This window comes from Acomys russatus, chromosome X, assembly GCF_903995435.1.
Source record: "Acomys russatus chromosome X, mAcoRus1.1, whole genome shotgun sequence".
Classification (NCBI taxonomy): Eukaryota; Metazoa; Chordata; class Mammalia; order Rodentia; family Muridae; genus Acomys; species Acomys russatus.
In genome coordinates, this window is record NC_067169.1 from 104,510,492 (window position 1) to 104,535,771 (window position 25,280).

A 25,280-nucleotide genomic window follows, 5' to 3' on the forward strand; every position below is an offset into this window, starting at 1 on the left:
ATGACGGGAGGACACGTCCCTCTACGCCTCATTATTTCCTATATAAGCCGGGGATTTTACGGGGAGAGGGTCCTTCTCCATCAGTCTGCAAAGAGCTGTACAATAAAATTGCTGTCAGAAGAATCCTGAGTTGCCGCGTCTCCTTTATCGGCAAAAGGTGCGCGCGACACAATTTTGGTAAGCAGATATCAGCATTCCAAAGTTTACCTCTGTTTTCACATCTAACACTGAGTCAGGTACTAATGCCTAGCCACTGTTGGTTAGTGCCAGCTTCCTTAGGCGATGACCCACTCCTGAACCAGTTCCATGAATATTTTTGTTTTTTTTTTTTAAATAACTTCTTAGAAGGCATTACTAGAAATGACACACACTTAAGGAAAGGAAGAGGCAGACAAGCAAAGAGGAATCTGATGACTTCATTATATCGATTTCTTATACCTTCTGGATTTGGCCTGAACAGATATATGTACACCATTTACATTTTATTGGTGACTGATCCTGTGTACATCCTGCCTTGTTCTGTATATTTGATAACGTAGATCCTGAAGTGGGGAGTTCAGGATGCATGGTTATTTTCAGCCCATGGTCAGATATTTAGTTTGTACTAAGGGCAGTAACAAAGCAGGAGCTACTTTAGAAAAGGAGAATGCTTTGCCGAGAAATGAAAGTGTAGCCCAACTCTAGACTTGGGGTGTCTCTGGCATAACTCGAGCGCTTGGACCCCATAAATTTTCTTTGCCACACATACTTCTAACACAATTTGTTTTACTGCGCCATCAGCCCAACAGAACAGGGAGCATGCACTGCAGCTTGAATCTTTGAAAAATTTCTTCCTACTCTTAAGGTCCCTTAAAATTGCCCCCCTACTAGCTATCTAGTAAGAGGATCAGAGCATCACAACCAAGTATGGTCCATTGTGCCTGTTAGTTTTTGTCAGCTTAAGACAAGCCATCGGGTTGACTTGTGGTAACGTCCTTGGAGGTGTTTTTGGTTATTGATTGAACTGGGAGTGACCAGCCCACTGTGGGCAGTTGGCCCTGCTTTTGTACAAGGAAGATAGCTGAGCAAACTATGGGGAGCAAGCCATTAACATCATGCTCTCTGCTTCATTTCCAGCCTTGGCTACCCTTGATGGTGGACTATAACCTAAAAGGTAAACTAAGCCCTTTCTTCACTGTATTGCTTTTGGTAAGTGTTTTATCACAGCAACAGAGACGAGAAGCAAAGTAAGGCAGACAGTTTGCCACTTCCAACATAAAAGAGGTCCATTAAGTGTTTAACACTATGATGAGTATACAGCAAGGGATCAAATCCTCACTTTATTCGATATAGATTACATTCTCATATTGCTGCCCTTGTAGAAATATCACCAAAGTCCAATTCTACTGGACTGCTATGTTGTTTATCTCCCACCACTTTGTTTTGTTTTAGAAATTCTTCTTTATTTTTAGGCATATAGATTTTTAAATTCTTTGGCTTTGCATTTACATCATTTCTCCCTTCCCTTTCTGTCATTCAAACTCTCTAACATACTCTCTCGCTCTCTTTCAAATTTTATTAGATTGGTATGTGGTCATGTGTATCTCTCTCTCTCTCTCTCTCTCTCTCTCTCTGTACTTCCAAATTAAAAAAAAATATAACCTTCTAAGTCTGTATAATAGTACCTGTATATATGTTTGCAGGGCTGACAATTGGTATTGGATAATCAATTGGTATGCTTTCCCTGTGGAAGACTATTTCTCCTGCTCTCAGCTTTCCTTAGTTGCCTTCAGTTCTTTGTGAAGGCTTTCAGAGAATCCCTCATCCACATTAACACATCTACTGTTGTCATTCTGGGAAGCAATTCCACATTGATATTGAGGGACAACTGTTTTGTTTTGGTTTTGTTTTGTTTGGAGTATTTTGCTTTGGTCAAGGAGTCAGGTGGAAGAATCTTTACTTTATCGTTTCTACTCAGGGTCCATACTCCATGGTGAATTAGATTGTTTCTAAGTCTCTGTGTTCTTACAAAACACCAAAGGCTAGAGAAGTAACCCTAGAGTGTATTGGTGGTCCGATTAGACTCACTATTACATTAATGTGAACCCACTCTCCTAACCTCTGATCTCCAGAAACTTCTATTCTTACTCCCGAGCCATTATAATTTGGGGGATCTCAAAGTTTTGAGAAGCAGAGCACTTTTGAGAAGCAGAGGATTCCCCCTTTTCCTGCACATGGTGATCTTGGAAAAAGGTAGCATCTCTCTGGTTTAGGTTCAGCAGACCAATTCAGTATATATTGCAGTTGCATTGACAATTCTACCTCAAAGAGATGTTGCCTCCCATATAGTCAAACATCTCTAGGACTGTCAATCTACTTCAGTTGGGAACTAGTCCATGATTTCCTGTTATGGACATTTGAGTTGAGTCTCCTGAAATGATTGCCATTCTAGAGATTATTAGTATATCTTGGTCAGTTTCCAAACTTATTAATTTCCAGAAGCCTCATGATTAATTAGCTACCACCAAGATTACTATAGGTCTGATTTTTTTGTTTATCCATATTTTATCTGTGGCTTACTGTAGTAAGTGGTCCACTTTGTGAGTGACAGCTAAGCATACTACCTGACCACAGTTCTCCCTTATCTAATTGCTAAAGTCAAGGGACCTAATTCCTTGTTATTTATCACAGTGCTCTGAACATATGGAATAAAGCTGCCAGGGCACCTTTCCCCTATTTACCATGAATCCTATAGTGTATTGTTGAAGAAACTGTCTTCTGATCTCAGACATTGTAGTTAAGACACCATGGAGGAATTTCCACATAACAGGTCTATACCAAACTTCCTATTTTTGTGTTCTGTACATTCCTTGAAGTTATACTAAGAAAGTCTGCTAAGTCTGCCTAATTGACTGCCTTTAAGCAACCTAATCAAAACACTATAAACAATACTCTTAGGTGATTGAGTCAACATGTTTGATCCAGAATTCCTGGAAAATGGACATATATCAACAAATTCTACCAAATACAAGCTTATTGTCTTTCTAGTAGCATAATATTCTTTGAATACACATGCCTGTTCTTAAAACTCCTGCCGATTCATATTGGCAAGCCTTTCAACTCTTTTAATAGATATACTCTCTTCTTGAAGACATTAACTTTGTGTTTCTTTTGTGGTTTATACAGATCTAATTCTAAAAATGGTTCTAGAATTAGTGAGGAGGACTAGGAATACAGCCATTTCTTTGTGAAACAATTATGCAAATGACGTTCTTTTATGTATGACAATAATCATCTTATACCAATGGGTTGGGATACTTTTGTCTGCTTCTTCTAGGCCTGCCAAGATGGTCCCATTTCAAGTCTTGGAATGCATATTCCGCTTGGCGTTGCTTTTGGTTCAGTGTCATAGTTACTTTTCTATTGCTGTGATAAAACATCATGATCAAGATAGATTATAAAAGAAAGAATTTAATTTAACTTACCATTTCAGAGGGTGAGTCCATGACCATCACAGTAGAGAGCATGGCAGCAGGTAGACAGGCAGTGCTGGTGCAGTAGCAAGGAACCTACATCCAACTTCAAGTTGGAGGCAATGCCATCCCAGTGGCACAACTCCTTCAAGGCAAAGGCCATACCTTCTAATCATTCCCAAACAGTCGAACAGTCCACTAACCAGGCCATATTCATTCAAACCATCAGGCTCAATATAATTTGGTAGTGTTGTTTATAAGACTAAACTTAACACTTATACAATTAGACATTAGTCTTATGGCTGCCCAGCTGTGTTTGCCCTGAATACAGATAGGTTAGTTAAGCTGTTCCTTTAAGCAGACCTAGGAAATCCTGGTTTTAGGTTTTGCTCTCATTTGCGAACTTAATTGATTGAGTTGATCTTCTTATTTTGTATCCCTGAATGCTAATCAATCATATATTTAAGAAGTATATTTTCCTCAATATAACCATTTCAGATTCAGGACAATAGTTGTAAATTAATATGACCTTTATAAGACCAAGCAAGGTGCAGGAAGACAGAAAAAAGATAAAGCAAAAATACAAACAAAAATAAGAGCAACTAGTTAGAAAATGACAAGCTTAATTAATACAGTAATACGTGCATTAAATATGTTCTCTAAATACACCAATTAAAGATAAAGTTGAGGGACAGAGAGATGGCTCTGGAGTTAAGAATACTAGTTGCTCTCCCCAAAGACCTGGCGTTGGTTTTAAGCACCACCCATATGGCTGCTCACAACCATCTGCAACTCAAGATCCAGGGTAGTTGATACCCTTCTCTGACCTCCATAGCACCACTCATAGCACCGCTTCATATATATGGTGCACAGACATACATGCAGGCAAAACACCCATACACATAAAATAAAATTTAAATTTCAAAACATAGGATTGGCAGAGTATATATAGAAGAGACCAAAGCAAATACTGAATTTTAGAAAAAGAAAGAGAAAGAATCTTTAAGTAGAAAAATACAGACAAGCTGAAAGTAAAGGAACAGGAAAATACATATCATGAGTACATTAAACAAAATAAAAAGAAATGTCTATATTGTTGGAGTGATTTTTTTGTGCACTGTGTATTCAAATGCTGATTTCTGTACCCAGAGATGTGGTTCTAATCTGGACTTTGGAATTGTTATTATTATGAAGCATCTCCTGTCTTAGTGTTTTGTAAAATTGTTCTCCATCACCTTCTGATTGGTTAAATAAAGAGCTGAGCAGCCAATAGCTGGGCAGGAGAGAAAAAGGCAGGACTTCTGGACCCAGAAAGAGGGTCTCAGGTGGGGTCCTAGAGTCATCTTTAGGACTCAGATGGAAAAGGTTGTGTCAGGGCGAGACTAGGCCATTATTGTCGGGTTAGAATGGCTGATTATCTGCCCAGCTATAGTGCCTGAAGCTTTTAATAAACATAAAGGTCTCTGTGTCATTATCCAGAGCAAAGGTAGACATAGAAAACATTACATTTACACTGTATTAATATCAGATTAAGCAAATTTCAAAGAAAGAAACCACTGGTGACAAGAAGGAATAGTAAACAAAGGGCAAGTCCAACAAAAGACCCAGGAATTCAGAGTAGCCAACAACAGACTGTAAAATATGTAAAGGAAAAACTAACAGAATAAAACATGAAATAGAGAAGTCCATAATTACAGTTATAGCCTTCAACAACCCCTCTCAGCAATTGATAGAATGAACACACACACACACACACACACACACACACACACACACACACACGCACGTGGAGAGATAGTTGAATGGTTAAGCTCCATTGCTGCTCTTGTGGAGGAGCCAGGCTGGATTCCCAGTATCCACATGGTGGCTCACAACCATTTGAAACTCCAATTCCATAAGAGTTGATGCCCTTTTCTGGCCTCCTTGGGTAACCATACAGTCATGTGGTGCTCATACATAAATGCAGGCAAAACACTTATGCATATAAAATAAAGTTTTAATAAAAATTTATAGACTCAATCTATCAAATTACAGGTGAGTATACATTTTAACAAGTGCCTACAGAATCTATACCAAGAGAGACCAGATAAAAAGCTACAAAATAAGCATATACATCTCCTAAAATTTGAAATCATATTTAGTAGTTCTCAGGTTAAAAAAGGATTCAAATTAGTATCCAAACATAGAACTACAAAAGAAAAACCATCACACAATTTGAAATTAAACAAAATAGTGCTAAATAACCAGTGACAAAAAGAGAAATATTATGAGAAATTAAAAATAATGATCTGAATAGCCATGAAAATATAGTAAGCCAAAATCTGTGAAAGAAATATAAAGCACCACTGAGAGGAAAATTAATAGAACTAAATTCATACCTATGACGATGAAAAGTCTGCAACCAATCTATTCCCCATGCTCTCACAGCAAAGAAGTATAAAGAGACAAAAGCAAAATGAACCCTGAGTAAGCAGTATGTAGAGAGAGAATAAGGAAGACTATAGATCAATGGATTTGTACTATGAAAACAATAGAAAAAGTCAATTTGATAAAAAGCAGGTTCTTTGTAAGCATCAAAAATATGGACAGACTTTTACCATTGGTGACAAACAGAACTAGGCATGATATATTGCTAATATGAAGCAGTTGCTATCACCATAAATCTTGAAACATCAATCTAAGCAGTAAGGCGTGGGGAGATGATGGCTCAGTGTAACTCTTGATATCACCATCGAGCCTCCACATGTATATGCATATATGTTCGCCCACATATATGAAAGAACACACATAATACATTCTTGCACACATGCACCTCCAAAGGGAAGAATTTAGGGAATAAAATGAGTGTCTCTACAAATTTAATAAGTTAGATAAAAATGCAAACTGTCACAAGCCACGTAGTTTTTAGTGGCAAATTTGAATAGCCCTATAATTGTTAAAGTGGTTGAATTTATCATTTAGCCTTCCCAGATAAATTTCCTCGGCCAGATGGCCTCAATGACGAAGTCTGACAAGTACTTAAGGAAATATTTATGTTGTTTCTTCGAGTTCTTTTTCCGAAAACAGAAGAAGAGGAAACACTTTCATTTTTAAAAAGGAGGCTGATGTTACTGATGCCAAAAAATCAAATAGATCAGAACAGAAATTAAATCTACATAATATTGTATGTGAAAATACTTAGCAAAATGTTAACCAACAGAATACAACATAAAAGACATATATTGCAATCAAATGTAGTTTGTTTTGAGGGTGCAAGGCTGGTTTAATATTCACGAATCAATGACCATAACCTAACACCCTAAAGAGATAAAGGGAGAAAATGATACAGTTGCATCAAACTGTATAGAAAATATTTGACAAAATGAAACATCCATTTATTATGAAAACTCAGAAAGTAGGAATAGAAGATAACTTCCTTAAGTTAGTAAAGAATTGTTAACACGCTTCATGCTGAGATGTTGAATCCTTTCTCCCTGATACCGAGGAGAAGGCAAGGATACCCACTCTCATCATTCTTATTCACCACAGTCCTGGGAATTCTTTAGTCAGTGGAATATAACTAGAAGAGGAAACACAAGGCACATAGATTAGACAGAGGGAAAGGAAACTGTTCTTGAAGATAACTGAGTTAATTATGTAGGCAACTACAAGGAATGTACAAAAATAATAGTGGACAAATGGCTCAGTCCTTCAGCACACTTGCTGCTCTTGCACAGGACTTGGGTGTGTTTTCCACTACCCACATGGCAGATCACAACTGTCTATAACTCCTGTTTCAGGAGGACTGATGCCCTCTTCTGTGCACACGCTACACTTTTATCCATGCAGGCAAACCACTTGTACACAAAAATAAAATATATAAAATTAAAATAACCAAAAAATTTCTATTAATAGTAAGTGAGTTTAATAATCAAACCATGGGTGTGAAAATAAAATACAGACTATCTTGGTTGTTAAAAAAAAACAACAGACAAATAAGCAAAACCCCAAGTCTAATATCAGCCAGTGAGATGGCTTATCATGGGAATGGCCTGTTGGCAAGGCTGATTACCTGGGTTTGAATCCAGGACCCACAAGGTACATGGATAAATCTGACCCTCATAATTTGTGCTTTGGCCTTCACTTGAGTGCATCCTATAAATGAATGTAAAAAAAAAAACAAAACAAAAAATATAGTTAGACATAAATTTAACAAAATATAGGAAAGACTTTATAGAATGTTGATGAAATAATTCAAAGTAATAAACAAATGGAGAGATACAGGTATCCATAGGTCAGAATATTTAGCATAAAAAGATGTCACATCTTCTAAAATTGATACACTGATTTAACGCAATCCCTATAAAAATTCCCAGTAAGACATTTTTGTAGATGTAATAAAGATTACTATAAAATATATATGGAAGTGCAGATGAAGCTAGCTAGTTTAAACAACTGTAAAAGAAGGAGAAGAAAGGATATGTGGCTGGCTGGTTCAAGATTTATTCCATGGTAAGAAAGACTGTTGCATAGAGGCTAAAGGAAAGACACATTGATCAGCAGAACCAAACCAAACGGAACTGAACTGACAGAACAGGACAGGAAAGGAGAGGATTGAACAGCACAATCCAGAAATAAACCCACACAAACACACCAAACTGAATTGTAAGGAACATGAAAAGGCATTCGGAAGATTTGGCCAGCTTACATCCCTGCTAGCAGGGTTTCAGTGGGTTTGCACTTGTCTACATCTTTGTCACCATGTGTTGTTGTCATTGTCTTTGTCATCGTCATCATCGTCATCGTCATCGTTGTTGTTGCTCTTGTTGTTGAATGACTGCCATGCTATGCTGACTGGGGTACAATGGAATTTCAATATAGTTTTATGTTACATTTCTCTGATGGCTAGTGAGCTTGAACATCTGTTTCATGTATTTAATAGATATTAGTCAACTTCACATCATTAGCTTATTTATGGACTGGTCTTTGATTTCTTGTTTAGTTTTGAGTTCTTTGTGTATTATAGACATTATTCCTCAGTTGAATGGGTAGCTACGAAGGATTTGTCTCCCAGTTTGTAGATTACTTCCTCATTCAGTGGATTATTTCCTTTGAGGTACAGAAACTTTCTCATTTCTTGTGACCTCAATTGTCACCTGGTGGTGTTATTTCCTGAACGACTGGGGAGCTTTTCTGAAAGTCTTTGCCTCTAGCTATCTGTTGAAATATTTTCTCTCATTTTTCCTCTTACACTTTCTAGAGTTGCAGGTTTTACATTAAAGTTTATGGGAGCCATATTGCCTTTGTTTTACGTTTCTTGTGGTTTTTCATTGATATTTGTGCATTTTGGGTTCTTTCTTTCTTTTTTTATTTTTATCTTATTAATTTATTCAGATTACAACCCAATTGTTATCCCATCACTTGTATCCTCCCATTCCTCCCTCCCGTTTTCACCCTATTCCCCTCCCTTAGGTCTATGACCAAGGGGGACCTCCTCCCCCACTATATGGTCATGGGCCATCAAGTCTCATCTTGATATACTGCTTCTTCTTTCTTTGAGTGCCACCAGGCCTCCCCACCAAGAGGAGGTGGTAAAATATGGAGCACAATCATACTGAGTGAGTTAATTCAGAAGCAGGAAGACTCACATGGTATATATTCACTTATAATTGGGCACTAGCCCAGAAGGCACGTCCCATGAGAGTCTTCACTTACCAGGAGATTGGAATAGATGTGAGGACATCCTACTGAGACTCTAGGTAAGAGAAATATAGGAGATGGGGAAATAGAAAGACCCAGAGGGTCCTAGAAATTTACAAGAAGAACATCATGATGGGCCCAGGGGGGTCTGCTCAAACTATTGCACTAACCATGGACAATACAATAGTAAACACTGAACCCCTTCTCTGATCTACCCAATAGACAGGACATTCTCCATAGTTGTGTGGAGAGCAGGGACTGACTTTTGGTTCTTTCTTAATCTTTCAGTGAATATGTTTGCAGTGTGAAAGAGGAACTGGCTTGTTATATTGCTGAGGTGCCATTTTTTTCTTTGTTATATTAGGGTCTATCCCAGTAGATCACATGCTTGGGACACCATGCCCAATCCTGACCTGTGACTTTAAGAGTTGAATACCCAAACACAATCACTACCAGCTTGTAGGCTCACTATGAATATACAACAAAAGTTAATAAAAAGCAACGGACCCTGAGTTCCACCAAGTTTAGAAAGTAAAAAGACTAAATGGCACTATGATATCAGTTAATGGAGGGTATGAAAGAAAGAGAAAAAAAACCAAATACAATTAGTATTTGGATGATGAGAGAAAATGTTGGGGTGGGCTGGGGGGGGGGAAGCAAGATGGCTGGGCAAAGAGTAGGAAAAGTAATTGCCATGAAGTCTAATGATCTGAGTTCTTGGAACTCATGGAAGGAGAAAGCTGACTCTATAGAGTTGTCTTCTGACTTCCACATGTGTACCATATCATACATGCACACACAGGAACACATCAAACACACACACACACACACACACACTAATAATAATAATAATAAAGTTTGGAAAAAAGAAGGCCTTGAGCAAAGAAAACTAAACAGAAGGGGTATGTGGGGGGGATGAGAGAGTTCTTTCTAAAAACAGAATGATATAATCAGATTATATAAATCACCATCAGCTCCCAAGGGTTGAAGCAGGACTACCACAAAATGATGCTGGACCGTGTTTTTTGGGAGAGTCTATCAGGAAGAAAAGGAAAAGAAAAGAATAGTAAAAGGAACACACAGGGAAATGAGAGAGGGGGAGAGAATAGCAGAGTAGCACATGGGTGGCCTGTTAAATTGACCATGGTTAAGTGGTTAAGTAGAAGGGGAATAAAAAGGAAGGGAAGAGTGCAGAATGGGGATACAGGGCCTGAAGGCGGTCAGAGATCGATCCTTCTCAGGCTCATGCTCTCAGGTCCTGGTATTTGCAGGTTGTGCACAGATGCTGCTCAGACCTATGAGGCTGAGAATGCTGGCCATGCTCAGGGAAGATGAATCCAAATTTAAATCACAGATGTTTGTCCTCTTAGTGGGAGATCCTTCACAGTTTGGGTTGCACATGCTGGTCCTGCATCTGCGCAGTCCCTTCTCATGTCCAGCACCCTTGGAACCTGTGCCTGTGTTCCATTGCAGACTCTGGCTCTGACCTGGTTTCCACCTCATGAATTTCGCCTGGTTCTGACTCAAAGTTTCTTCCCCACTGTCTAGACGTATTCTGTTGGCCAAGATTCAGTGTAATAGTCTTGTCACACTTGCTTCTGTTCCTACAGTACGTGATTCTGGGAGGATCTAGGCTGGCCATGTGCCGTCTCAATGAGGGTCTTTTACAAAAGTGACTTCTCGACCCTATATCAGACAAAGTTGGAAGAGAGTGGTTTTCCCGCCACCTCCTCCCGTCTCCTTTTTTTTGCTTCTTAAAATGTCTGTTATTAAAAATACAATGAAGAGTTTCTGAGCCTTTTGTCTTAAGCTGTGAGTCCTGTCTGAACATCTGTTGTTTCACTCTCCTCTTTGGGAGTCCAAAGCTCCCCCAACCACGTCAATTCCCCCAGGATGGACTCTGGACTTTCTCTCCTGTTCTGCTTTGTTAAAGTTCTCTATTTTCCTAGTTATTCAGAGTAGAGATTTAATGACATCACCCAGATCTTCTGATAGCTGTTGTCTGTTTCTCCTGATTTTATCCCCTAGAGATTCCAAAAGACCATGCCTGCAAGTTTCTTGTCTTAAAAGAATACAGCAGTTTACTCTTCTATATGTAGTCAGTGCTAAACTTGAAACTTCTACAGACAGAACAGAAACCAAACAGATTCATGTTGCACAAACAGAAACCAACCAAATTCAAGTTGCACAAAATTCAAGAAGTATGGATTCAAAATTCATTTCTAAATACAGAGTCTAAAGTGGTTTGTAATAAAAAGGGCAGATAGTCTACTAGTGAAGAGAGCAATGATAAATAAAGTCATAGTGACTAATCCAGGATAATAGCTTAAGTATCCCAAAGGTTTTAAAATTCAGCATGTGTCTTAGTCCATTTTCTGTTGACATAATGGAATGCCTGTTTCTGAGTAAATTATAAATAAAATTCATTTATGAACTATAGTTCAGGACACTGGAATGTTCAAGATGTAGGGGATGCATATGGCAAGTTCCTCTTTGCTTGTTGAGATCCCAAAGAGTCTCATGGTAGCATAGGGCATTGTATGGTAAGGCACAGAGCTAAGTTGAGTTTAATGACAGATGCCCTTTGACGACAATTCATTAAGCCATTAAGTTATTAATAGACTAATCCATTTGATGAGAACAATCAGACTTACCTAATCACCTCTTATAAGTCCTACTTGGGAAATGAAGGGATTTAGTGGGAAGTTCAAGATGATAAGAGAGAACAATGGTTGGGAGGAATATCACAAAAATATATATATGTGTGTGTGTGTTTGTGTGTGTGTGTGTATCCCCTATGTGTGTGTGTGTGTATCCCCATGTGTGTGTGTGTGTGTCCCCATGTGTGTATGTCCTACTTGGTCCTACATCTTAATTTCTGTCAATGATTATTCTATTTAACTTATGTTTGGTGGAAAGCATTCAAAGTGTGGCAACAAGTTTAGGATCACAGATTAAAGTTGGCATCCAGGCCTTTTGAAATCCTTAATTCAGTGAACAGCAGAAGATTAACCTCACATAGAAGGCAGGATAGACATTTCCACTGATAATTTCCTCAAAGAGTCATAGAATAAGGTTCCATAAATGCAAATACCTTCAAAAGAGCTAAGGATGAGAGAGAGACAGGAAATGAAAATAGGTGGGGGAGCACCTCTGGGACAAGGCAGGCTCCTGGTAGTCTGTGGGGGAGACTCTAGCTTAGACTCTTAGCCCTGAGGTATGTGGAGCTTGAAGTTACCACCTCCTGTATCCAGGCAAGACTTCAAATGGATGGAGGGTGACACCAACCTACTCATAAAACCTTTGACCCAAACTTTGTCCTGCTTACAAGAAATGTAGGGATAAAGATGGAGCAGAGCTTGAGGGAATTACAAACCAATGACTGGCCCAATTTGACACCCAACCCACAAAAAAAGAGCCAAGCCCTGAAACTATTAATGACATTCTCCTATGCTTGTAGACGGGAACCTAGCATTAACAGCTTCTGAGAGGCTTCATCCAGCAGCTTATGGAAACAGATGCAGGGACTCGCAGCCAAACAATAGGCGTAGCTGGGGGAGTTTTATGGAAGAGTGGGAGGAGGATTTGAGGGAGCAGGAGGGGTCAAGGACACCACAAGAAGACCTACAGAGTCAACTAACCTGGGCTCATGAGGGGTCACAGAGACTGAACCACTAACCAAAAAGCATGAATGGACTGGGTAGAGACCCCCTATACAGATGTATCAGATGTGCAGCATGGTCATCATGTGGGCCCCTTAATAATGGGAGTAAGGGTTGTCTCTGTCTCTGTTTCCTGCCTTTGGATCCCTTTCCTCTACATGGGCTACCTTGTCTGTCCTCTTTTGGAGAGGATACACTTAGTCCTGCTGTGACTTGAGGTGCCAGAGTGGGTTAACATGAGTGGCATTCAGAAATAAGGAAAGGCTAATGAGAAGAAAGAATATTTCACATTGTGCTAGTTAGTTTTATGTGACTTTGACACAAATGAAAGTCATTTTAGAAGACAAACTGTCAATTGAGTAAATGCCACCCCCACATCCAACTGTGGGTTCACCTGTGGTGCATTTTCTTGATTTATGATTGGTGTGGGAGGGTCCTGCTCACTGTTGGTGGTGCCACCCTAGGTGCTATAAGAAACCAGACTGAGCAAGCCATGAGGTACAAGCCAAAAAAAGCAACACTCCTCTGTGATGTCTGCATCAGTTCCTGCCTTTAGTTTCTGTTTTGGTTTGTATCAACCGTGGACCTGAAAGTGGAAAATACAATAAACCCTGTCCTTTCTGAGCTACTTTGGTAATGGTCTTTATCACAGGAATAAAACAGAAATTGACACCAGGTTCATGGGATATTTCGGTGACAGACGTGAATATGTGTTTTGGGGAGGATTGTGGATGGGCTTTGGAGCTTTGGGCTGGAAAAGCCAGTGATTGCTCATAGATCAATGAACTATTGTTGTGGGAACATAGATGATAATGCCGAAAGCAGTGCAGAGGATGGAGGTCTGGCTTCTGAAGTTTCAGAGGGAATTTTGAGTCCCTTAAAGGCTCTATCAGAGTCATTTGATATTTTCATTTAACCACTAAGGTAAACCTTTGGCTTTTCCAGAACAGTAGATGCTGATCAGCTGAGGCTGAAAAATTAGTGGTGATTAAGAAGAGACCAGCATCACTGAGGTGAAATCTCCTGGGAAGTATCTCCTGAGAGTCACCATACAGAAGCTGTGGTCCAGAGGTGGTCAAGGCTGTACCTCATGTTGGCGGTAGAACTTGGTAATCTGTAAGAGTTTCCCAGGTAGTACAGGAACTGATGGCACAATGATGTTATGGAGAGAGGCTGGCAGATGCCATTGTTGAAGGTGCAGCCTCAGTTGCAGTTGAAGCTCCAGGACTGAAGGGGTCATGGATAGAACTTGAGGCATGGCACCATATGACAGAGAGAACTAATGGTAAAAGTGCAGCCCAGTTGCAGCAGAAGATCCCAGTATTTTGGTGATGCTAGTACCATGCATGGGACAACAGCCCAGGACAGCAAAAGCTATGGAGCTGGCCTAAGGCTAGGATAGAAGCGGTGTGTTGCAGGGAGTGGAGCTGAGAAGTATTCCAGGCCCTTGGGAGGGGTCCAGAAGATCATTAGTGAATCCCAGATATTAGACCCTGAGTTATTCATTGTTAGTTTTTGATTTTGCTTTGTTCAGATTGTGACTGTCACCTGGTTCTTCCTTGTTGAAGGGAGAGTAAGTAGTTAAGTTAACTATTTAACTTAGTTTTGATTTTACAAGTACCCACGACTGAGAAACTTTGAACTGTGCAAAAGACTTTGGATGGTTTTAAGAGACTGAACTTTTAAAGTATTTGAAGTTTTAAAGATAATAGACAGGGCTTTTAAAATTTAGAATGTTTTATATTGTGATATTGACATTAATCCATGTTGCAAATAACACGAAAAGAAATGTGGTTGAACAGTGATGTGTTTCTATGTCAAGTTGACAAGGGATCAATTATGCTAGCTAGTCTTATGTCAACCTGAGACAATCTAGAGTTGTTTTAAAAGAGGGGACCTCAACTGAGAAAATATGCCTACCACATTGTCCTCTAGGTAAGTCTTTGGTACTTTGTCCTGATTGGTGATTGATTTGTGAGGACCCAGCTCACTGGAGTCTCGGGGGTGCCACTCCTACGCAGCTGACTCCGAGTCTTATATAAAAGTAAGCTGAGCAACCCATGAGGAGCAAAGCAGGCTCCTGCAACAGTTCCTGCCTTAAGTTCCTGTCTTGGCTTGCCTGGATGATGGGCTACAAACTGATAGATGGAATATATCCTCCCCCACCAGCTGTGTATTTTTAATTATATGCAGTTAACAATTCCTGGAAGACCAAGACTCTTCTGTAGTGTTGTGGCTGCCCATAACTAGCCCATGTTTCTAGAAGTCACTCCTCACTCATCTTTCTGTATGTAGCCTAAATTATTCTCATTGGCTCACCACATAGGTGGAGTATTGTCTTTGGTGTGTTATTGCGTTCTCTGTCTGTGAATAGAATGAATAAAAGAGAGTAGAGTGACTAGAAGTGGAATTCCTATGAAAAGTCATGCCACGTACATGCCGAACACTGCAAGCACTGTTGAAGGAAATCTAAGACAAATAAATGGGAAATATTACATGTTCATGGACTGCACTTATAATGCTTAAATGATCATATTGCCCAAAGCGATCTACAGACTCAATGCAATACGTACTAAAATTTCAACTACAGTTTTTACAGAAATGTAAAAAGAATCTCTAACATTTGAAAGAAACTATAAGAGACATTGACTAGCAGGGGTCACTGTCATTGTCCAATGTCCGAATGTCTGTAGCTCATATTACCACCAAAGGCCATGTGTATGCTCCAGTCGGTCTGATAGTCATCCTGAGATCACGTTGATACTCAAGGGCTGTGCAGAGCTGGCCCCATCCGCCACTCCCTGCAGCACTCAGGAAAGCAGCCCTGCATCAAGGCTGCTTAGCACAGTAGAGCTGGCCCTAGTGGCAGGGGTGGAGCGTGGGGGAATAGTATATGAGCTGGCTCAGACGACATGAGAATGGCAGAGCTGGCCCAACCCCTCACTGGAAAAGTGTGGGAGAGTTGGCCCTGGTGGTGTGGGTGTAAGAGAGCAGGCAGGCTGACCAACTCAGCTACCATTCAGGCCCAGCTTCAGGACTTTGAGTTGGCCCATCCCAACAACTACTCCATCTAGAAACTGCTAGAGCCAGTCCCGAAGATCCAAAGCTGCAGAATCTCCATGACACAGGACAACAACAAGACATTTAAGAGGAGCTCCAGTGAGGACCCAGTATTGATAGTGTAACAGAAGCCAGAGGCCTCGAACCAGACCAGTGACTCACTGCAATGAACATTTGCAAGGAAAGCTGTTTGGGCAAAAGGATACACTGTGGGACGCACTGTGACACACTGCGGCTTCCACAATGAGATTTTTTTATTGTTTAATTTTATTATTATTATTATTATTTTATATTTTAATTTTTATTTTATTTTGTGGGGGAGGCTGCAAGAGTGGAGGGTGGGTAAGGTGGGACAGGAAAATGAGTGGGATTGAGGTACATGATGTGAAATTCACAAAGAATAAATATAAAATTAAAAAACCCTCACAGCAGAATGAAATTGATAGATTCATTATGTCATGTACTTACCTTTTAACTGTGGTGATACTATTTATACTTCAAAACATAGCATTATCAGTTTTTGCTTGTGGAAACTCTGAATATACAAAAAACAAAAACAAAAACAAACAAACAAACAAACAAAACCAACCCAAGAGATTAAAGAGATGCGCCAGTGGTTAAGAGAACCTGGCACTCTTGTAGAGGACCCAAGTTCAATTCCCAGCACCCAGATGGCAGTTCATAACTGTCGGTAATTCCAGTTGCAGGGCATCTGTCGTATCTTCTGGCTTCCCTTAGAACCAAGCCTGCATATGCTGCACATACATATATGTAGGCAAATCACTCATACACATAGGAAAATAAATTAAAAAATAAATAAAGCTGGTGCCTTCCCCTGTTATCCCAGAATTTGGGAGGCAGAGGCAGGCAGATCACTGTGAGTTTGAGGCCAGCCTGATCTATAAAGTGAGTCCAGGACAGCAAGACAGCCAGGGTTACACTGAGAAACTCCATCTCAAAAAACAGAAACAAACAAACCAAAAACAAACAAACAAACAAAAAACCCAACCAAAAAATAAAAAATAAAAGGAATAAAATATTTGCAAATCATATATTTAGTAAGAGCATGACATCAAAATATATAATCAATACGATTCACTAGCAAGAAAACAATTGACTTTATTTCAAAAATTGGCAAAGAACTTGCATAGACATTTCTCAGAAGTTTCATAAAGACCTAAACAATATATGAAAAAATACTCAGCATCACAAATCACCAAGAAATGTGAATCAAAGCCACAGTGAATTTTTACCTCACTACAGTATTAATGGCAACTGTAGAAAGAACAAAATCTAACAAGCGCTTATAACAATTCAGAGAAAAGAAAACCCTTGTGCTCTATTGATAGGAATGTAAATTGGAATGACCATTATGGAAAACAATATCAAAGCTCCAGAAAAAAAATAAAAATAGAACTTCTACATGGCGCAGCAATGCTACTTTTGGGTGTGTATGCAACTGGAAGGCAATCAATATAACAAAGAGATAGCTACACTCAATATTCATCTCAACATTATTCACAACTGTCAAGATAGGAAATTAGGGTATGGAGAGATGGTCCAATGATTTTTCCCGTTTGTTTGTTTGTTTATTCACTTTACAGCCAGATCCCTGATCCCTCCTTCCTCTCCTCCCAGTTCCACTCTCACATCCTCCTCTCCCCAATCCTTCCTCTACTTCTCAGAGAAGGGGAAGCACCCAAGGGGTATCAACACAACCACACACCTCAAGTCAAATCAGGACTAAGTGCATCCTCTCCCACTGAGGCCTGATAAGGCAGTCCAGCTAGAGGAAAGGGGTTCAAAGGCAGGCAATAGAGTCAGAGACAGCATCTACTTCTGTTGTTAGGGAGCCCACATGTTGACCAAGTTGTGCATCTGGCACCTATGGGTAGGGGCCTAAGTCAAGCCCATGCATGTCCTTTGGATGGTGGTTCAGTCTCTGTGAGGCCACATGGATGGCCCAATGTTTAAGAGCATTTGTTGCTCTATGTGAGGACCTGCGTTGGTTTCCAGCACTCACATGGAGGCTCACAACCATCCAGTTGAGATGATTCAATGCCCTCTTCTGACCTCTGCTGCCACCAGGCATGTACGTAGTGCACATATATTCAGGCAGAACACACATACGTAAACATCTTAAAAATAAAGTTTAAAAAGATCTAAAATTAGCCTAAAATGTCCAAAAGCTATAAATGAATTCTAAAAATTATGCATATACATACACACAGTAGAATGCCCCTTAGCATTTAGGAAGAAGGAAAACCTGTTACTTGCGATAATATGGATGACCCTGGGGGGCATTGTACTGGCTGAACTAACTCATGTTGTACACTGTATGACTTCATTTACATATAGAATCTACAGATACTGAATTCATAGAAGGAGTAGAATGGTAGTGTGTAAGGTCTGGGACATGAAGAAAATGAGGAGATAGGTCAAAGCCTACAGTTTCAGTTTTGTAGGATGAAGTTCTGGTCTGGTGTATAACATGGGAACTATGATTAATATTACTATATTATTGCTGGGTGAGGTTATTCACACCTGCACTTTTAGCACATAGAAGGTGGAGATAGGAAGATCAAGAATTCAAGGTCATCTTAGCTACATGTCAAATTTGAAGCCAGCCTGGGTTATAAAAGAATCTTTCTAAGAAGATAATACTGTATTATAGTTTGAAGTATGTCAAGGTGATATACCTTAAATAGCATCACCACAGTTAAAGGTATGTATATGTTAGGGTAGCTCTATCAATTTACTCCTGTAGTTATTTCACCATGTACATAAAACTGTTGGGCCGCAGCACTTCAGAACATTATTTTATTTTTGTCAAATGTACCCAAATAATGGTAGATTGAATAATTTTTTTGTGTGTTTTGTTAGACAGTGTCTTACCATGAAGTCCTAGATCGCCTGAAACTTACTATGTAGACCAGACCAGCCTTAAACTCACAGACATCCACCTGCCTCTACCTCCAAGTTCTGGGATTAAGTCTGTTACAACACTAGGCTTGAATACAATTGTTTTTTCCCAACACAGTATTTTTACTGATTATGTGTGAATGTCATATCATGCACCTCGATCACACTCACTTACCCAGGTCTACCCCATATCCTTGTATCTTGTCCTCCAAATGGAGATGAAGGAGTGGAAAAAGGAAAAGGAGGAGGAGAAGGAAGGAGGAGGAGGAAAGAGGAGGAGGAGGAGGAAGGAGGAGGAGGAGGAGTCCATTTTTTGCTGCCTATATACTCATGGGGGCCTGGTCAATCTCCCAGGGGCCAGCCCCTTTAAAAAAGCTAATGAACACAATTCTTAGTTCAATTCATCATAGTACTATTGAAAGATTTAGCTTTGTAGTCATCAAGAATGAATGAATTACAAACTTTCCAGGAGCAAAAGGTTGGCCTTAGAAAATCAGATCTAAATTCACCAGTCGTGGTTAGTGTATGAATTCCTGGAAATTTTCACTGAGTATACAAGATGAAAGCAAGCATTTCCTTTGTTAGCTAAATAGAGCAACTCTCTACTCTCCTACCACCATGGTATTCTTCCCTTCTCTTCCCCCACATTCTTGCCCCAACCCAAATGCCCCTCTATATTAAACATCTCAATTGCAGAGCAGGAACGTCTTTTTTTGTGTGTGAAAGTAGAAACATAACTTGAGACTAAATTTATTAATTTTTAAATCACGCCAAGATTTTCCATCACTGGGTTTGAGCAGTGGATTCTTTTGAACTTAATTATATATGTGAGGTCTATCTATAAGCTGTATATTTTGGACAAATAAAAAATTTAAATTTTTCTACATATAATCAAAAAGTCCTCTCCTTCATTTGGTTTCCTGGGGCTGGGGTGAAGGCAATAATCTCCTAAGCACTTCAAGTAGAAATATTATTTCAATATTTGTGAAGGGAAGGGCGAACTACATGCCATGAATTGGCATCTGTGTTATTATTACAGATGGTAAAATATGAGCTCTCACCAGTGCCTTTCTGACACTAGAGCTTAATGGCGGCTTTATTACAAATCAACTCTGTATAAATAAAGGAAAATATATTCAGACACGTAGGAATAAATGTGCATGATTCACCAGCACAGTTAACTCAAGATTTTCTAGCCTCATAACCACAACTGATAGGAAGATTTATCACCGCAGCTGCCTGTGTTCCACTTCTTTTCGTTGTAGTTGAAGGAATCAAATTTCTTCTTGGAGATTAGTCATTTGTGGGGGTGTTGCCAACTGCAAAATGCTTCTGTTATGAATGAGGTGCATTCCTCTGCTGCTGTCCTCCGGCCCTAATTTTTCATCTCTTTTTGTGTCTTTCTTGCTTACAGACAAGTTTTAATGACTTTCACAGCAAAGTTTTCTATAGTTGTTATTCAAACCTAAAGCTTCGGAATGCTTTCCTTGATGCTAATGCAGTAATCTCCCAAGGAGGCATGGGATGAAATGACAGTTTGACCCTTGCTCACAAGAATGAAATGTGAGCAGAGGAGAACTTCAACATGAGATGTGAAAGGGAACAAGCATCGCTAGAGTGGCTGTGCATGTGGCAAGCGCAGTGTCAGCTTTTTCATTGGAATTACCATATTCTTGGAACAAGCTGCAAGAGGCTAGGTGACATTTTTATTTCGCACGAGGAAATTGACTTTCTAAGACTGCACCATTCATTAGTAGCTAAGCAAACACAAGAACCTAGATACAAAGGACTCTATCTCTTAGGATCTTTTTCTGCATTTCACAGAACGCAGATGATACAGGGTGTTAAAGTAATAGCTCTACAGAGAAGTGGTTTATCCTTTAAATTTGTCCAGTTTTGGTAAGTTGTTTTTTTTTTTTTTTTTTTTCAGAGCTCTATAACTCCAACAACTAGTTTGGGCACCTTATCATCATCTCAAAAAGAAACCTTGTAAAATGTAGTAAACATCTATATACGATCCTGTTACTCCTCAGCTAAAAGCTATCACTGATCTCATTTCTGTGTCATGCATTTGATTATTCTGTGCATACTTTCCATACATGGAATCATGTAAAACATGGCTTTCCATAAGACTTTCAAGATTCATTGCTGTTGAAGAACATATCAGTAATTTTATTCTTATTTTTACGACTAACCAATCTAATAGTAGGTAGTAGGTTGTTTCTAAAATGGCTGGAGTGGTGTCTCAGTGGTTAAGAGCATTTGGTATTCTTGCAGTAGACCAAAGCTTAAATTTGCTTGCTAGTGTCCACACCTCAAACCACCTCTAACTCTACTTCCAGGGAATCTGATACCCTCTTCTGGCTTCCAAAGGCACTGTCCTCCATACACACACCTCTTAAATATCAAGAAAATAATTAATATATAATGGCAACAAGAAAACCCAGCCAATACTTTAAAAATGTCTATGGCATTTACATGGCATCACACCTGGCTGAACTTACATATGCAAAAAAAATACGTTTGGGCTAGCCAGTTTGCCTAAAACCTGGCAAAATCAGTTTTCCGATGATATACCATATATATGCAAAAATAAACTGCTACCTCATTCTGTCAAGTTCCAGCCACCCATCAATTCATTATGAGTACTAAGACTAACTGCAACTGTGACTGCTGACCGAAGTGGATCAAAATATTGACATCATACAATCTGCCTTAAAGATCCACCTTCAGAATCAAACCTCTTAACTTCAGCACCCTTCCTTTGCTTCATTATGTCTAAAAATGTAAAGTAAAGCCCTACCGTAACTTTTATACAAATGTACAGTTAACCCTAAACAGTGATGTAAATCCTTTGTAGGGACCAATATATGTTAGCATTTATTTTGACTACTGACAGAATATAAACACTTTGGGAACCACTCACCCTTAAAACCATAAGTACACACACAAAGGTAGGGGTGGATGGAGGGAGGGAGGAAGAGAGGGAGCAAGGGGGGAGGGAGGAAGGGAGGGAGGGAGAGAGAAGAAGAAGAAGAAGAAGAAGGAGAAGAAGGAGAAGAAGAAGAAGAAGAAGAAGAAGAAGAAGAAGAACAGGAACAGGAACAGGAACAAGAACAAGAACAAGAACAGGAAGAAGGAAAGAGAAAAGAGAGAACAGTATTATACAGTAGCATTGTACATGGCCACCATATAAAACACTCTTGGACAAGGTCTGCATGGGATAAGTGGCATATTTACTTGCCTGTAAATTAAGCCTTTTTGGTACTTGTCACAAATGAATAATAGAATTAGTACATAAGATAGAATTTATGTGAACACCATCAAGACATTTCTCCTTAGATCTCATTTTACAGATATCTAGCCATCCATGAACCAGTGCACAATAGATCCTCAGATCCCATGTTATTAAGTTAATTCTATCTCATAATAAAAAATTTGCATGCAAGTTACTTTGTCATTGTATAATTATTATTGCATACTTATTCCTTATCCTTATGCTTTCTTGCTTTAAGTAATTTTATGTACAATACTTATTAATAAATGTTCAACATTGTTTCTGTAAATATGTTAAATTTCTGTTATAACAAGTTTCATAAAAAGGATAACTAAAATTATTGCTTGTTCTCTTTTGTGTCCTTGCTTACTCTTCCATGCTCTACTTCATGAACCTTTGTGGTTGGGGGGTGGTCACGTGCACTGTGTATTCAGATGCTGGTTTCTGTGCCCTGTGATCTGGTTGAGTCTGGATGTGGGCATTGCTATTTCTATAAGAATCTCCTGACTCAGTATTGTGTGAAAATTGTTCTCCACTAGGCTGAATTGTCTAGTAAAGAAGCTGATCAGCCTATAGCTGGGCAGGAGAGGACAGGAGGCAGGACTTCCAATGCCAGTGAAGGGGCCTCAGAAAGGGAACACAGGAAGAAGACAAGAAGGAGGAGGAGAAAGAGGAGGAGGAAGAGGAGGAGGAGAGGGTAGAGAGAGGAGGAGGTCATCGTTAGGGAGTCACCATGAGGACAAAGATGGAGCAGAAATAGCAAAGGCAATACTGGGAGGGCAAGTAATGGGCACATGGGTGGGCAGTAGCCACACTAGCACATTTAGGTTAGAATATATGCCAAATTATAGTGCTTAAAGCTTGTGGAATAAATCTAATAGGTCTCTGTGCCATTATTTGGGAACTAGAACAGACATAGAAAAAAACCCCATTACTTTACACCTATACTTTCTAGACATTTTGACTCCTATTTGTCACCCACATTCATGAGCTTAGCATGGATGCTCTTGCTGAAAGCCATAGTCAGAAGGTTTACCTATGTTAGGTCGCATATACATGCTACAACTTCCTTTCAATTGCTGTCATGGCTAAGCATCCCCAAACCCTTCTGAGAGTGTACTGCTAAACGACATGAAAATGAGTCTTCTTCCTTCTAACCTCACTTCTCTTCTTTTTTCCCCTACCCCTCTTGTCAGGCATACCAGAAGCTCCATCGTTAAGCTATAGTGGCTGGTCAGAGACTTCTCCATCTTCATCTACACCGTGCTGGGATTACCTGTGCATTTTTCTATGCCATCTTCATCTACACCGTGCTGGGATTACCTGTGCATTCCTCTATGCCCAGCTTTAAAACTAACAAGCAATGTTGGTTCCAGGGATTGATCTCAGGTCCTCAAGCTTGTATGGTAACCACTATCTAGTCTATCTAATCCAGTGCTTCTTAACCTTCCTATTGCTGCTACCCTTAATACAGTTCCTTGTGTTGTACTGATATCCAGCCAGAAAATTATTTTCATTGATACTTCATTGGTGTGTAATTTTGCTGTGGTTAGAAATTATAATGTAAATATCTGATATTCAGAATACCTGATATGCCGCCCCTATTCAAAGCTTATTTGATCCTCAAAGGGTTCGGAATCCACAGGTTCAGAGCCACTGCATTCTTTTCATAAATGAATGTTGTCTTTCTTTTTTAAAATTTTTTATTATGTTTCTTTGTTTACATATACATTTCTATTATTACACATAAATGAAATAAACTACATAGAGCAGTAAGAACCACAAAACAATCAGGAATTATATAAATGTTACATTAATACCGATTGGCTTTTTTTTTTTTTTTTTTTTTGATTTGGCAACCTTGAAGAAAACATCTTTCATAATTTGGTGAGTCTAAAATTCTGAATGTAAATGAATATATATATTATCTCATCTCTTTCAACTTAAAATATCTATCTAGACCTAAAATACATCTTAACCCCTAAACAACTAAGCTTAATTGTAAAACTAAACTACCTGATTTTCAACCCCATCAGAGACTTGAGAAGGATTAAAATTAATTACCCGAGTATATAGGAAGTTCATGTTAGCAGCTTTCAAAATGAAAAAAAAGATGACAGAGACAGTTTACTGCCTGAACAGCCATCCAACACTCTCTATAATGTTGGAGCATCATCTTCAGCCTTCTAGTCCAATATATCTGACAGACATATTTGCGTGGCAGGGACTATTGAGGAATTGCTTACCCTGTCTCGGCAGAGATTGGCTGTCAACTCTGCCCGCATCCAAGCTTGCCTATTTTTAGGCAAAACCCTGTCTGTGGTAGAAATGAGAACATTTTGCCCAGTGGCTGATTTACCACATTTGAAGCCATCTCCGTAAGGAGGTTCTTTGATGCTGATCATCCCTTTTGAGGTAGGCTGTGTGTTGCCAGGAGTTAACTTGTCTTGCTATCAAAGAATTTTTAAAATAATAAAATCATATTTAAATGCCATATTCTGTGGGTCTCAGGGTTTGAGACCTTATCTAACTATTTTACCTTATATATGTATAGAATTATATTTGTTAAACCTAGCATATCTATTCTTGTGACACAGACTAGTAATTGATGTGACCAGGATTTGATCAACTAACAATTAGCTTGTGTTATTTAATTGTCCTAAACAGCCTGCAATATCACTTTCAAAGTATTGGAAGTAAATCTTGTATTATAATTGAGTTGTGTAGGTACAATAGCTCACGTTAGAGTGGAATTTTTTTCATTGAACGTCTCTACTCTCCCATAATATCAGCTTTATTTATTTATTTATTTATTTATTTATTTATTTATTTATTTATTTATTTGAGGAACAGTATGTTCACTTATCTTAATGTTACATTAATGTATCTGCATTGTCAAAATTTGTAGTGGAAGTTTTGGTAAGCGTGTTTTTGTTTTAATCCCAAGTGTGGGATATGAGGCTGCCTGAGTTTATCGACAACTCTTAACTGGAAGCAGATTGTCACATCACACTCACAGTCAAGAGTAGAGAGAGAAGGAATACATGTGTGTTCATGCCCAGTTCACTTTCACCTTTCCAGTACATCCTAAGACCCACACCCAAGGAATATTTTGTTGTTGTCTTTTAGGTGAGTCTTCTCCTATCAATGAACATAATTAAGACAATCTACCACAGGCCAATCTTAGCTAGACAATCCCTTATTGACCTGTTATTGCCAGGTGAATCT